This window comes from Sorex araneus, chromosome 1, assembly GCF_027595985.1.
Source record: "Sorex araneus isolate mSorAra2 chromosome 1, mSorAra2.pri, whole genome shotgun sequence".
Classification (NCBI taxonomy): Eukaryota; Metazoa; Chordata; class Mammalia; order Eulipotyphla; family Soricidae; genus Sorex; species Sorex araneus.
Window position 1 is genome coordinate 372,752,258 of NC_073302.1, and position 13,113 is coordinate 372,765,370.

The 13,113-nt window shown below is 36.8% G+C and overlaps 1 protein-coding gene across 2 annotated transcripts in view; it reads right to left on the bottom strand.

Annotated features, from left to right (window-relative positions):
- HDAC9 (histone deacetylase 9) overlaps positions 1-13,113 on the bottom strand; it is a 1,006,394-nt gene that overhangs the window by 645,019 nt on the left and 348,262 nt on the right. The window contains exon 1 of one of the 2 annotated variants that reach the window (XM_004602237.2): positions 12,481-12,496. The exons of the other annotated variant lie outside the window; for it this stretch is intronic. The gene's annotated coding sequence lies outside the window, so the exon portion shown is untranslated. Of the gene's footprint in view, positions 1-12,480; positions 12,497-13,113 lie in introns of those variants that run through there. 2 annotated transcript variants of the gene reach the window in all.

Consider the following 13,113-nt stretch of genomic DNA (forward strand, 5'->3'; position numbering starts at 1 on the left):
TTAAAGAGGAAAGAACTGATTGAGAAAATCAGGAAGCCTTCCTCAACAAAAGGTAGGTCTATTCAAATTATGTCTCTAAGTACAGGTAAAATATCACTAGGAAATAGCAGGAGGAAACACTTGTATAAGCAAATTCCAGAAGTAGGTAATGACAGATCATGAACTATGAGCATTAATTCTGATCAAGAGACATATAATAATGTGGAAATTAAATTAATAGTATAGGCTAGGGATAGAGCATTGGATTCATTGAAGAGCCTAAAGTTTAGTAAGTTTTGTTTATTCTAATACAGACAAAATCACTGCTGATTTTGAGCATAGTTTTTACCAGAGAATAAAGCAGGTTCATTGCCTAGCCAATTCTACTAAGGCATTAGTGTTATTTCTAGACACCGCCATCACCATCATTACCACTTCAGCATAACCCAGCTCTATGACTTTAAATATGTCTAAATAGGAAACAACAAGTTTATCTGTATTATGTTAAGCATAATACAGATGGAAAAATAAAGTCCAGAAGAATTGAGTTTCTTGTTAAAACAAAAATACCCTAGATCCCAGCACTTTTTCTTCTGTCTCTTCAATCCATTGATGCTGCTGAAAGAAATAAATGACACTAGAATTCTATTCAGTTACTCTGGAAAGATACAAAGCTATGCCCAGTTGATGGGATGAGAGCAGGTAGCAGTTGTCCTCTCTTTGAGTGTAAATTCCTTTGGAACAACCCTATCAGATCATTTTACTTCCTGTTTGCCTATAAATTCATAATGTTGTCATAGTTTAAATAAATCTACAAAATCATAAAAAATCCAAGTCTAGCAATGTTAAAAGAGGAAATATTTGGCATGCAACAACTACAAGGTCTCAAAGTAGTGAAACAGGGTCAAAATAAAAAATTCTTTCCTCAAGAACTGTCAGAGCCAATATATGATTAAGTTTACATTTAAAAGTGATAATGTTATATTTAATTTTATATTATTTTTATACTACAGCTACTTTTTTGAGTTTTGTTTATGTACATTGTTTTCATATCTTATAGCTCAACCTAAATAAATATTTTTAGGGAAAAGTTACTTTTGCAAAATGTGATTTTATGTAACATAAAATCCAGTGTTTATATAACATTACTAAACAAAACTTACTGCTTTCATGAAAAATCTAACTGAATAGGGGGTCAGAAGATGACTTGGTGATCTAAAGTTCTTACCTTGCAAACATGAGGCTGCAAGTTTGGCATCCTGTGTGGCTACATGCACCTCAAACACAACCCAAGCTACCATTCATGGGACTACATTAAACTATGAACCTTTTGCACCTCAAAAGAAACAGTGACCCCACAGAGACTGGCACACATTCAAAATAACAATAGCAACCAGTGATGGCATAGATGTGGGGAAAATGGGACGCTCTTTCACTGTTGGTGGGGATGCCGACTGGCCCAGCCTTTCTGGAAAACAATATAGAGAGTCCTTCAAAAACTAGAAATTGAGCTTCCATATCACCCTGCAATACCACTCCTGGGAATATATCCCCAGGGTGCAAAAAAGCACAGTCGAAATGACATCTGTACCTATATGTTGACTGCAGCACTGTTCACAAAATCTGGAAACAACCCAAGTGCCCTAGAACAGATGACTAGTTAAAGAAACTTTGGTACATTTGCTCCATGGAATATTATGCAGCTGTTAGGAGAGATGAAGTCATCAAATTTGCTTATAAATGGACATACATGGAGAGTATCATGCTAAGTGAAATGAGTCAGAAAGAGAGGGACAGACATAGAAGGACTGCACTCATTTGTGGAGTATACAATAACATGAGGCTGACACCCAAGGACAGTAGGTACAAGGGCCAGGAGGATTGCCCCAGAGCTGGAAGCCTGCTTCATGAGAAGCTGAAGGCAGATGGAATACAGAATGGATCACTAAGAAAATGATGGCTGGAGGAATTAGTTGGGATGGGAGATGTGTGTCAAAAGTAGATAATGGACCAAACATAATGACCTCTCAATTTCTGTGTTGCAAGCCATAATGCCCAAAAGTAGAGAGAGAGTATGGGGAATATTGTCTGCCATGGAGGCAGGGGGAGGTGGGAAAAGGGATGGATTCTGGGGATATTGGTGGTGGGGAATGTGAACTGGTGAAGAGATGGGTGTTTGATCATTGTGTGATTGTAACCCAAACATGAAAGCTTGTAACTATCTCACAGTCATTCAATAAAATTTTAAAAAAAGAAAAAATAAAAAGTAAACAGAGACCAAGATACAAAGATAGCCCATGTAATTTGAAAAACTATTCACTCAATACCTATCTGACAAGGAGTTAATATCAAAGGTATGCAAGGCACTGGAAGAAATTTACAAGAAAAAAACCCAATCCCATCAAAAATGGGGAGAAGGAATGAATAGAAACTTCCTCAAAGAAGAAATTCGAATGGCCAAAAGAAAACTGAAAAAATGTTCTATATCACTAATCATCAGGGAGATGCAAATCAAAACAATAATGACATATGATCACACACCATAGAGACTGGCACACATACAAATGAACAAGAACAACCAGTGCTGGTGTCGATGTGGGGAGAAAGGGACCCCAAATTCATTGCTGGTGGAACCACTGACTGGTGAAGCCTTTTTGAAAAACAAAATGGACATTCCTCATAAAACTAGAAATTGAACTCCCATTCAATCCAGCAATACTACTTCTGGGACTATACCTTGGGGGTCCACAAACACAGCAGAAACACCATCTGCACCTCTATATTCATCGCAGCACTATTCACAATAGCCAGAATCTGGAAACAATCTGAGTGCCTGAGAACAAACATATGGATAAAGAAACTATGGTACATTGACACAATGGAATACTACACAGCTGTTAGGGAAAATGAGGTCATGAAATTTACCTATAAATGGATAGACTTGGAGAGTATCATGCTGAGTGGAATGAGTCAGAAGGAGAGGGACAAGTATAGAATGACTGCATTCATTTGCGAGATACATGAAAAAAACAGTATAAAAATAATATCCAAGGCCAGGGAAAATGGACCAAGAGTTCTGGTCAATGTTTGATCAGTGGTGTGGAAGATGGAGGCCAGTTAAGATAGGGAAGGGTCCATTATAACAATATTAGTTGGAAATGATCACTCTGGACAATGACTGAGTGTTGAAAGCAGGTAAAGGGATATAGATGATAACCTTTCAGCACCTGCATTGCAAACCATAATGTCTACAATGAGAGAGAGAGAGAGCAAGAGAGAGAGAGAGAGAGAGAGAGCATAGAGGAGCCTGCCATAGAGGTAGGCTGGGGTGGGGGTGACTTGAAGGGGTGGGAGGGAAACTGGAAACTGGTGGAGTTATGGGTGTTGAAACATGGTATGACTGAAACACAATCATGAACAATTTTGTAATGCTCCATCTCACAGTGATTCAACTAAAAACAATTCCCTTTTATTCTTATGTCTTTCTTATCAGCAGAGTGCCAACTCATCTCTGCAATCTCCTACTCAACTCACCTAATTCCACAGAGAAATAAGTTTTCTCTTCTCCCATTCTAGAAAGTATCCACTAAACTCTTACATACTCTCTTCAAGTTCCCAGTCACACTTTTTCAGGCAACCTCTCAGCAAATTTCTACAGGCTGAACTTCAAGGTAAATGAGATCACCTTCTTGAGAAGATTATGTCAACTTCAGTTCCTATCAAAACCCCTTGTCCGAGGATCATGTACTTAACACTTGCTCACATACTTAGGTATATTCTTCTCCCTGCCAATCACTGACCTAATCAGTGATTTTGAGCAGTATTATATAGATAATTTTATGTTTTCTCATCTCAAGTTTTAAAAAAAAAATAACCCCTCACAACTGCATACCACTAGCCTTTAACTTACTTTTTATCATTTAATTGATTTTTTAAGTGGGGGAATAAGTGAAATAACTGCATATGCCAAAGGCTTTAGATGATTTTTCATCCTTTTCTTCAACCAAAACTATGCTTTGTAAGTAGCACATCATTTGTACCAAATGTCCTTTTCATCTGACTGTCATCCTGACCACTGATATAAAAATGATCAAGGAAAAACTCATCCATTGCATCTCCAAATACCTGCAGTTTCCAATTCTTCCTTTGGACTCTGGTGGGAAAATAGTCAGGGTTTGGACACCAATAAATAAAAAAGATAAAAAGGAATCCACAACCCTTTTTCATGACACTGCTGTGGTACATACATCCTTGTAGTTCCCTCAGCCTGGAGAAGTAGAGAAGATGGGATTTCTTTCTCAGTGGGATCTGAGCTGCAGCCTGGTACATTCTGCAGCCTTCCTTCCAGCTGCTTCCTGGGACTTGGCCGTGCATATCCTGGGGCAGCATCTTGCTGACCTGCTCTGTTCTTCAACACTCATAGCCTTGTTGGACCTCAAGGGAATAAGCTAGGTTTTTCTTGATTCCAGCTATCTCCTAATACTCCCCTGAGTGAATGTGATGCTTGGGGAAAAGGAGCCTTTAGAAGAAGCACAATATTTGAATGACAACTGCTTTCTGGGTTGCTATGATATCCATTGCCTCACTCACGTTCATTACTATGAGGTTTCCTTGTCAACAAAACAACAAATTAAAGCTGAGTTTCATTATGCTTGCAGCAACTGGTGCCATTTGTGGAGAATTTTTTTAAAGGTGTTTTTAGCTGCTAAGTTCCATGAGCTTGTTTTTTTTCCTCTCAAGTTTTTATTTTCTCCCTCACCTCTCAGATCTCAGAAGGTTTTGCCGTTGTAGCAGAAACTTGAAAGAGAAAAGTGTCTCTTTTCTTTCCATTTCTTGACACTCAGATAATGATCCCCTTGTAAATTTGCTACAGAGAGTGGGGTTTTCACTCTCTCCATATTGTTTTACTCAGCACCACCTGATAAAAAGCTTATAGAAATTAGCTCTGCCACACACCACTGACCTGCAGAGTCATTTTTCAGCTTCATGAACAAGTCCAAAGGAGAGGAAATTATTTTTTATTAACCAGGTACTAAAAACTAAAGCCTTTTATAAGGGTTGCTTACTTCTTTCCACTAAGATCAGTGGTCGAAAGAAAAGAAATCCAACTGCAATAACTTTGCCTGTAGGCAGCTTTATTAAAAATCTATAAGGTGATATTTTTAATACAATCAAATATTTATAAAATATGTAAGGTATTTATGGTAAATACAACTATTATTGTAGACTTCCCTCCTGTGATGCCACCCTTGGGAGAAAAGGATTTTGTGTGTTTCGAAAAGTCCCATTGTAAGGTACGTCTATACACTCCTCTACTCGAGGTCAAGCTGCAGTTTCCATTATAAACCTGTTTCCAGAGGTTCATTACTTGGTCATAAAAGTCTGCTCGGGGCTGAAATATGGCACAAGGAGTCTTAACGTAGAAGCATATTCTTTTAAAACTATATCAGAATTGGCTAAACTCAGTTTAGTCACACTCAAATGACACTTTTATGACTGAATTATATCTTAAAGGGTCCAGTGGCATAACAAGCATGGGACCACAGAGCTGAGTGAAGGATTGTTCCTGTGATTCTATACCTTCTGCTTTTGTCATCCTTCTAAAGTCTACCACAGTGCTTGTAAGCAAAGGAACTGACAAATATTTTGAGCTGATTGAAGGCGGGAAATAAACAACACTCAACGAAGTGGTTTACTTTATAATGTCTTTTTAAAATTTATTTTTGTTTTGTTTTTGTTTGGGGCTACCTGTGGAGGGGACAAGAATACTCTTGGTTTTCTGATCAGAGATCACTCCTGTGCTCTGGAAACCACAAGGAACCAGGGATTGGACCAAAGGCAGGCTTAGACAAGGGAGACACCTTCACCCCTGTTTTTTATTAACCAGGATATGATAGTATCCTGGATTTATGATACTAGAAAGACATAGTATCATAAAAAATCTCTGGAATTTACTCTGCGAGGCTTAAAAAGTGCAACTGCTTCAGAAAAGCATCATATAGTGTAAAAGTTCACACTGAAACTATTTAATTTTTCATATATCACATGATTTGCAATTGATATGTGAATCATAGCTTATGTTGGCTTTCTTTTTCTCAATGGTCTCAGGAGGTGGTAGTAATTAAATTGTCCTAAAATGGTAAACTAAGTGAGTTTCTTTGCCAATGCTTCAACTAAGAAATAATACCTGTGCTGATGGTATTTGTTGAAAACCTTTACTGATGTCCTACTGACAGTTTCTGATTGAATGACATGTTTTCAATCTATAGTAAACATCTATAGTAAAAAATTAGTTGCTTACCTCTCAGGGCATTCTAAATTTTTGAAAAATTGCTATTTTTTGTTTGGGGTCCACACCCAGTGGTGTTCAGAAATTACTCCTGGTATTACTTTGGGGACTATATGGGGTGCAGGGGATTGAGCCCAGGTCAGCTGCATGCAAACCAAGTGCCCACAGTGGGGAGGCCCACTGTGCTATCTCTCCGCCCCCCTCCCGAACACACTGCTACTTTCACTTACAAATTTTTTAATTAACTAGCACTAATATGTCAGTATTATTTCCCCTTTTAAAGAAACTGTAACTAGGGGCTGGAGCAAGTACAGCAAGTAGGGTGTTTGCCTTGCACGAGGCCAACCCAGGTTCAATTCCCAGCATCCCATATGGTCCCCTGAGCACCGCCAGGAGTAACTCCTGAGTGCAGAGCCAGGAGTAATCCCTGTGCATTGCCGGGTGTGACGCAAAAACGAAGAAAGAGAGAAAGAAAGAAAGAAACTGTAACTATATGAACCTTAACATTGATTACATTGATCACTCTTTCCCATCCACATTCTCCTTCACACAGATGCTTCTACTTCCAATCCTGCTTATTCACTCCCTTAATTCGATACTTTAAAACATTCAGAATCTCCTCCCCCTACTCCTTTCTGGTGCTGTACACAAACTAAGAAACAAAAAATTATTTATTTCCAATGTAATATCCTAATTTCTGACTTAAAAGTGGTAGGATAGTTTAGTGCGGCAAGGAAGACATAGTATCATAAAAAAGAAAAAAGCAATCCAAAGGATTTTTTTTTCTAAAAATCTGACAAACATCAAACATTATGCCATCAAAGTAAGAAAAAATGAATCCATGATAGTTTTTGATTTCAGAGAGTATGTAGTAACTAAAGTACTTCTCAAATAAATATACAAGTATTTAGCAGACCTTAATGTATTAGCTGAATCCAATTATTACCACTAATCATGCACTTGGAATTTTTAAGCCTGTTTTCCAAAAAGGAATGTGAAGCCTGGGTAGCATGTCTCTTAACAGTACGAATTGGGGGTCAAATTAACCCCTTGACCCTTATTGTTTTAAACAAATTTTCAAACAGAAATGCAAGAAAAGCCTTAAAATATAAATAAAATTATAGGAGAGAATGTATGAAGAGAAACATTCTTCTCAGCCAAGGTTGGGGAACATTGGCTCTTCACTGTTTCTAGCTCTTGGGGATACTAACAAGCTATCTGCATACCTGATCATGCACGAGAGGAGCCAACTATATTCCCCTGTTCTATTTGCATACAATCACATTGAAGTAGATGCATATATTGTACTTTATTATTTGTTTCCATCACTTATAACTGTTTCCATTAGTTATATGTGAGCAAGGACTTAACAATTTTTTTACTCATTGCTATTCTCAGTCCCTTAGTGTTCTTTAATAAATTATAGGGGAGTGAAAAGGGATGGGGAATAGAACAAGGGAGTAAATAGAGAAATACTAAAGAACAAAATTACCTCCACTGCTAGGACAACTCATTTAAATAGAAATAGCATAAAAAGATTATTTGTTCCTAGAGACAGCATTTAAAGGCTCCTTTTCCCCTATATCCTTCCTCGAAGAATAAAACATATGATTCAAAATACTATAATTCATCATGTAAAATTATAATGTAAAATTAACTGCTCCCATACAGATACTTTGAAAGAAATATCTCCCAAGCTTTACTTATCTAAAAGTTTTTGACAACTTATGGAATCAACATAAAATTCTATAACTCTAGAATTTTTGAGGACAGGTGAAAAAGTTTCGGTATGTTCTCTGAAATCATAAAATGACCTTGCGGGGAAGAGTGGTTGAAAGCTTGACATTTATATGTGTTGGCAATAAGAAATTCCCAACACATATCTATATCTTTTATGTACTCATTAAGTGCTATTAAAGAAACCTATCTCACTTATTAGTGCATCGAGTAGTCTGTGGTGAGAATTCATCCAAATGTTCACTCATTATTTTTCTCATTTCAGCCTCATTAGCTATGATCAAGTTTTTGAATATGCCACCCCTAGTTTTTACTCTGACTATTCCTTCTCATGGAAACATTCTGACTTCAGACAGCTACTTAGAATCTTTCACTTCATCAGGGCCAGAGAGATAGTATAGTGGGTAGGACATCTGCTTTACAGCAGCCAATCTAGGTTCATTCCAAAGCACCATATGATTACAGAGACCACCAGGAGTGATTCCTGAGCACAGTAGCAGGAGTTATCCGTGAATATTACTGTGTGTGGCTGAGAAAAAAGTATCTCTCACTCATTCTACTTTCTTCTGTGCCTTATTCTCTTAATGATAACTTGATAACTGACTCAGAACCTCCATCTCTGCCAGGAAGTGCTCATTATCTCTCTAATTCTATTCTATTTCAAAGTGATAAATGCCGCAAAGTAGTTATTTATCACTTCCATATTCATACTATTTATCATCTCCTACCACAGTAAATAATTTAAATATCAATTTCATATCATTTATTGCCCATCTTTCCCATTTACCATATAAATTCCTCAAGGAGAAGCAGTTTTGTCTGTTATATACTATGGGCTTGATGTATTCAAGTTTTTAGAGTGTTTCTAAGCAGCTAATTTAATAAAGAACTTTAATTGATAAGTTACCAAAGAATTAAGATTATAAATTATAAGCTAAAGTAACCTCGTTGAATAAGAATATGAATGATAAATAAATAAACCATGAAAATATCTGTTAATCAACTGTTAATGTTATTTGCTAAGGCTTCTCATAATAAGATTATTAATAGCTATCATCTTGGGAAGTCACAAGTTACATATGAATTTTCCACTGCAGTGGGAGTCAGTTCCCTTAATCAGTGCCTTGTAAAGGGCAAAATGTATAAAAACATCCTTCTCTTGTGACTTTAAAAAATAATATTGATAGGGTTGGAGAGATACAGTTGTTAAGGTGCGTATCAAATATGTGACCTAACTCACATGCTTAACCCGGTTCTCTAAGATCACACTATATAGCTCTGAATACCCCTCAAGTATCCAAGGAAGGCTCAAAAAAATAAAATGAAATTAAAATTTTAAAATAATGTTATTCTATGGATTTCTAGAAAAAATCATGCTAACAATATCTAAAGATTGCTCTCTTCGCTGCCTCTCAACATTTCACAATCACTACCAAAATACATTTAATTTTTCCCGTTTCCATTTTGCTTTCATAAAATCAAGAAGACACCTACATAATTTTATAATAAAATTAAGACTCTCCTCTGTCTAAGCATCTCTTCAACAAATAAAGTATGATTGTAAAGAATAGCCTATTCCTAAATATTTCAGGCCCCATGAATAAATGCTAAGTGGAGATTATTTAAAGACTTAAGTACACAGAAACCTGACACACTCATTTTTAATGGGGAGGTAGACTGTTGTTTATTTAGCTTTTGAAATCTATCCTAAATTTGGCTTTATGGGACCAAAAAAGTCTAGCTTTAAATTAACAGACTGCCTTCTACTGTCCAAGGGATAATTTGAACTTCACTGAGACATGTCTATGAATGGAAATAAAAATAACTCACATTAAACCCTAAGTACTTCCCCACAAGCATTTCATTTGCCACAAGGCCCATTGTTTCATGCATCGCTTTTAAGCAGACCGTAGGAAATTTTCACTGAAACAATTTCCCATAACTAAGAAAAGGAAGGCCAAAATGATTTCACTTAAAAAAATATACTTCCTAAGCACTCAGCATTGAGGGTATTAAGAGCAGATCTGTCCAAGAAGCAACAAAGAGAATGAGGAGGCTCACACAAGTCACGAAGATTTAGTAGCTTTACTTTTAGCTCTCATTCATGCACCTTTGAACAAAAATCTACTCCAGATGAGGTATCATACTTACAAGATTAAACGCCTCCCTATCACTATCTCAATTATAAAAAAATTTTAAAAAAACTAAATTGAAACTTAGAAGAGATCATTTTGGTCTCATAAAGTAAGGGGGTTTTACAAAGATGAATTAGATATGAATAGAAAAGAGGTTGGAAGCAAATATGACTAAACAATAACCTGCTTGAAGTCTTGATTTTTATATCATTTGTGCTATTTTTCTAAATATTTGAAATATTTCTAAGGAAGGCCAAAGTACAACAAAGCAGATGTGACATGGAAAAAAGAGTAACTAATAGTAATGGACAACATTTACTAAGCATTTACTTCATGCTAGGCTCAGCTCTGAGCACTACTATTCTGTATGAACTCAGTGAATACCAGGAAACAAACCATGAGATAAAAATATATATAGATATGATGGACCTCCTTCAATAAATAAAAAAGTATATTAAAATGAATGAATAAAAAAGTAAGGGACAGAGTATTTAATAAACTGACCCAAGGTTGACCATGGATGTCTAAGGGAACATGAGTTTATATTCAAACACCTTCTTACTCTTTGAGCTGTCATTCTCATTAGGTAATAATGATTAAAGTGAATTTTTTAAAATTTAAAATAAAAGTGCAGGCATTTTCTCCAAGATCCCTAGTGATATCACATTTAAGACACTCTGTCCAGGTCTGTCTTCTAGACAATATTATTGCTTTATTAGTAGAGTTATGTGAATAAAAGTATTTATTTCATAGTCATGTAAGTGAGGTGCATTCGGATTGTTCTGTGACAAGACTTCTCTGAAGCTTAAGATGTAGCACAAAATACTATACAGCGGTTAAAGCAATATATCCTGCATGCAGTCAATCACAGTTTGAATCCTGGGCACTATATATGGTTCCCTGAGTGCTACTGGGATGACTCTGAGTAGAGAGTCACCCCTAAAAACCACTGGATATGACCCAAATAACAAGAAAAAAAATTAAGATATATTGTTTCACAATTTTAGATTTCTAAGGAAAGGATAATGTTTCTGATTTTCTTTGACCAAAGACTATCACTGTTTTATAAAGCACCTGGTGACGGTGACTTATGTGAAATCTCCAAAATCTCATTACTATGATAGTTAAAGTGTCAGGTAGCAAGAAAATGTGCAAGGAATAGAAGGCTGATGCCTTAGGTCATCTTTTCCAAAATTTAGTAAAATCCAAATCTACAATTACTCAAAGGGCGATCCAACTGTCTAGAAAACTTGCAGTTCTAGGTGAAGAGGTTACCAATAACCCAGACAGTGTGTATTTTTCATCCTCGATGCTTATTGTAAAGTATAACAAGAAAGGGATGAACTCAGGAAATACCTGCTTTAGAGACATAAATGAAAGGTAATTGAGAGTTCAGAGATTTGGAGCTCTGCCAGAATTTAAAAGACGAAATCAAACTTGTAATCCCCAGATAGCAAAACTTCAGTATAATTTTAAGAGACTTTATACAACAAGATTCCAATTAAAATTTGGAACTTTCTGAAGTAAACAAAAAGACTTAGTAACTGTATAACAGAAAAGAGAATATAAATACTGCCATCGCTACCCCTTCCCCCACTCTCCTATTTCAGAAGGATTCAGGGTAGTCATCATTGAATTGAGAAAATGCAGAGTAAAAGAACAGCATTAAAAACTCTGTTTGGAAGAAGCTATTGGACCATGAAACTGGATGAATTATTTCAGAAGCCCTATTTCTCAGAGAATTATACAGCAAAAGAGACTGGAAGTCTGCTAAAAAATAAGCAAATGATCTGGTTATAATTTCCATAATTTCCATATAATTTCGTAAAGAGAGTCAGAACAACCCTTTCTTCTTTCAGCCCTCCTCTAATCTATCAACCTATAGGAAATAGAACAGGACTGAAAACTTTGTTTAACAGAAAGTGATCTGAGGAAGCTCCCTAGGCGTTTCTCTGGACACCTTCTTCACAAACACCTTCAGATGTATTTACGAAGGATTGTGGAAGTTTCCAGAGAATCATGGCAGGAGTCAGTAAGAACAAGATTTTAAAAAAAACCCTCTGGAACACTTTGGAGAGTGGTATAAATTGACAATTCTTGCCACATATACAAATTTTTACAGGTGATTTTTTAGTCTGAACATTACTTTTCTAAATTAAGCACATGAGGTTAAGTAAAATTAGATGACACTATCCTGGACAAGATAAAGCCCTCCCCCTATAACATTTTTTTTGTATAATTTAAACACTATTACTAAAATTTCAAATGGACTGAACATCTCTGAATGCAGCATTTATGTGCACCTAGGTCAAGAACGCAACATGACAAACGACCTGGCACCTGAGCTGTGCAGGAGGAAGAGAGTGGCGTGGAAAGCCTTTAAGAGCATTGAAGAAGTGGTTAAGAGGATGAAGAACCTCCGGCTCTGAGCACATCTTTTCGACTCCACTGTTCTTCCTACACCAACATACGCCTCGGAGACCTGGGCCCTAAGAAAACAGGATGAGAACGCTCTTCAGGTCTCCCAAAGAGGAATCAAAAAAGACATGCTTTGAGTATCACTTTTCACTCAAGTGAGAGAAGGAATCCAGAGTTCCGGCCTCCGTTAATGATCAAGAATCAGGGACACTGTCTCGTTTGCCCAGGCATCAAAAATCAGATGGTCCGGACACGTAATGCGATTTGGAGACGGCTGCTATACTAGAACCGTTACTGACTAGATTCCAGGGGACATCGAAAGAAAACCTGGTTGCCTACCTACGAGATGGTCAGACTTCTTCGTCAAGACCCTGAAGAAAAGGTTTGATGCTCTCCGTGTTCCTGGAGTGAACAGACACCATTGGGCTACACTAGCATGTGGCAGGGTCAAATGGAGATGTCACTGGCACCCACTCGAGCAAATCGCTGAGCAACGGGATGACAAGTGATACAAGTGATCACTAAACTTCAAAAGTAATTTTAGGAAATATTTAA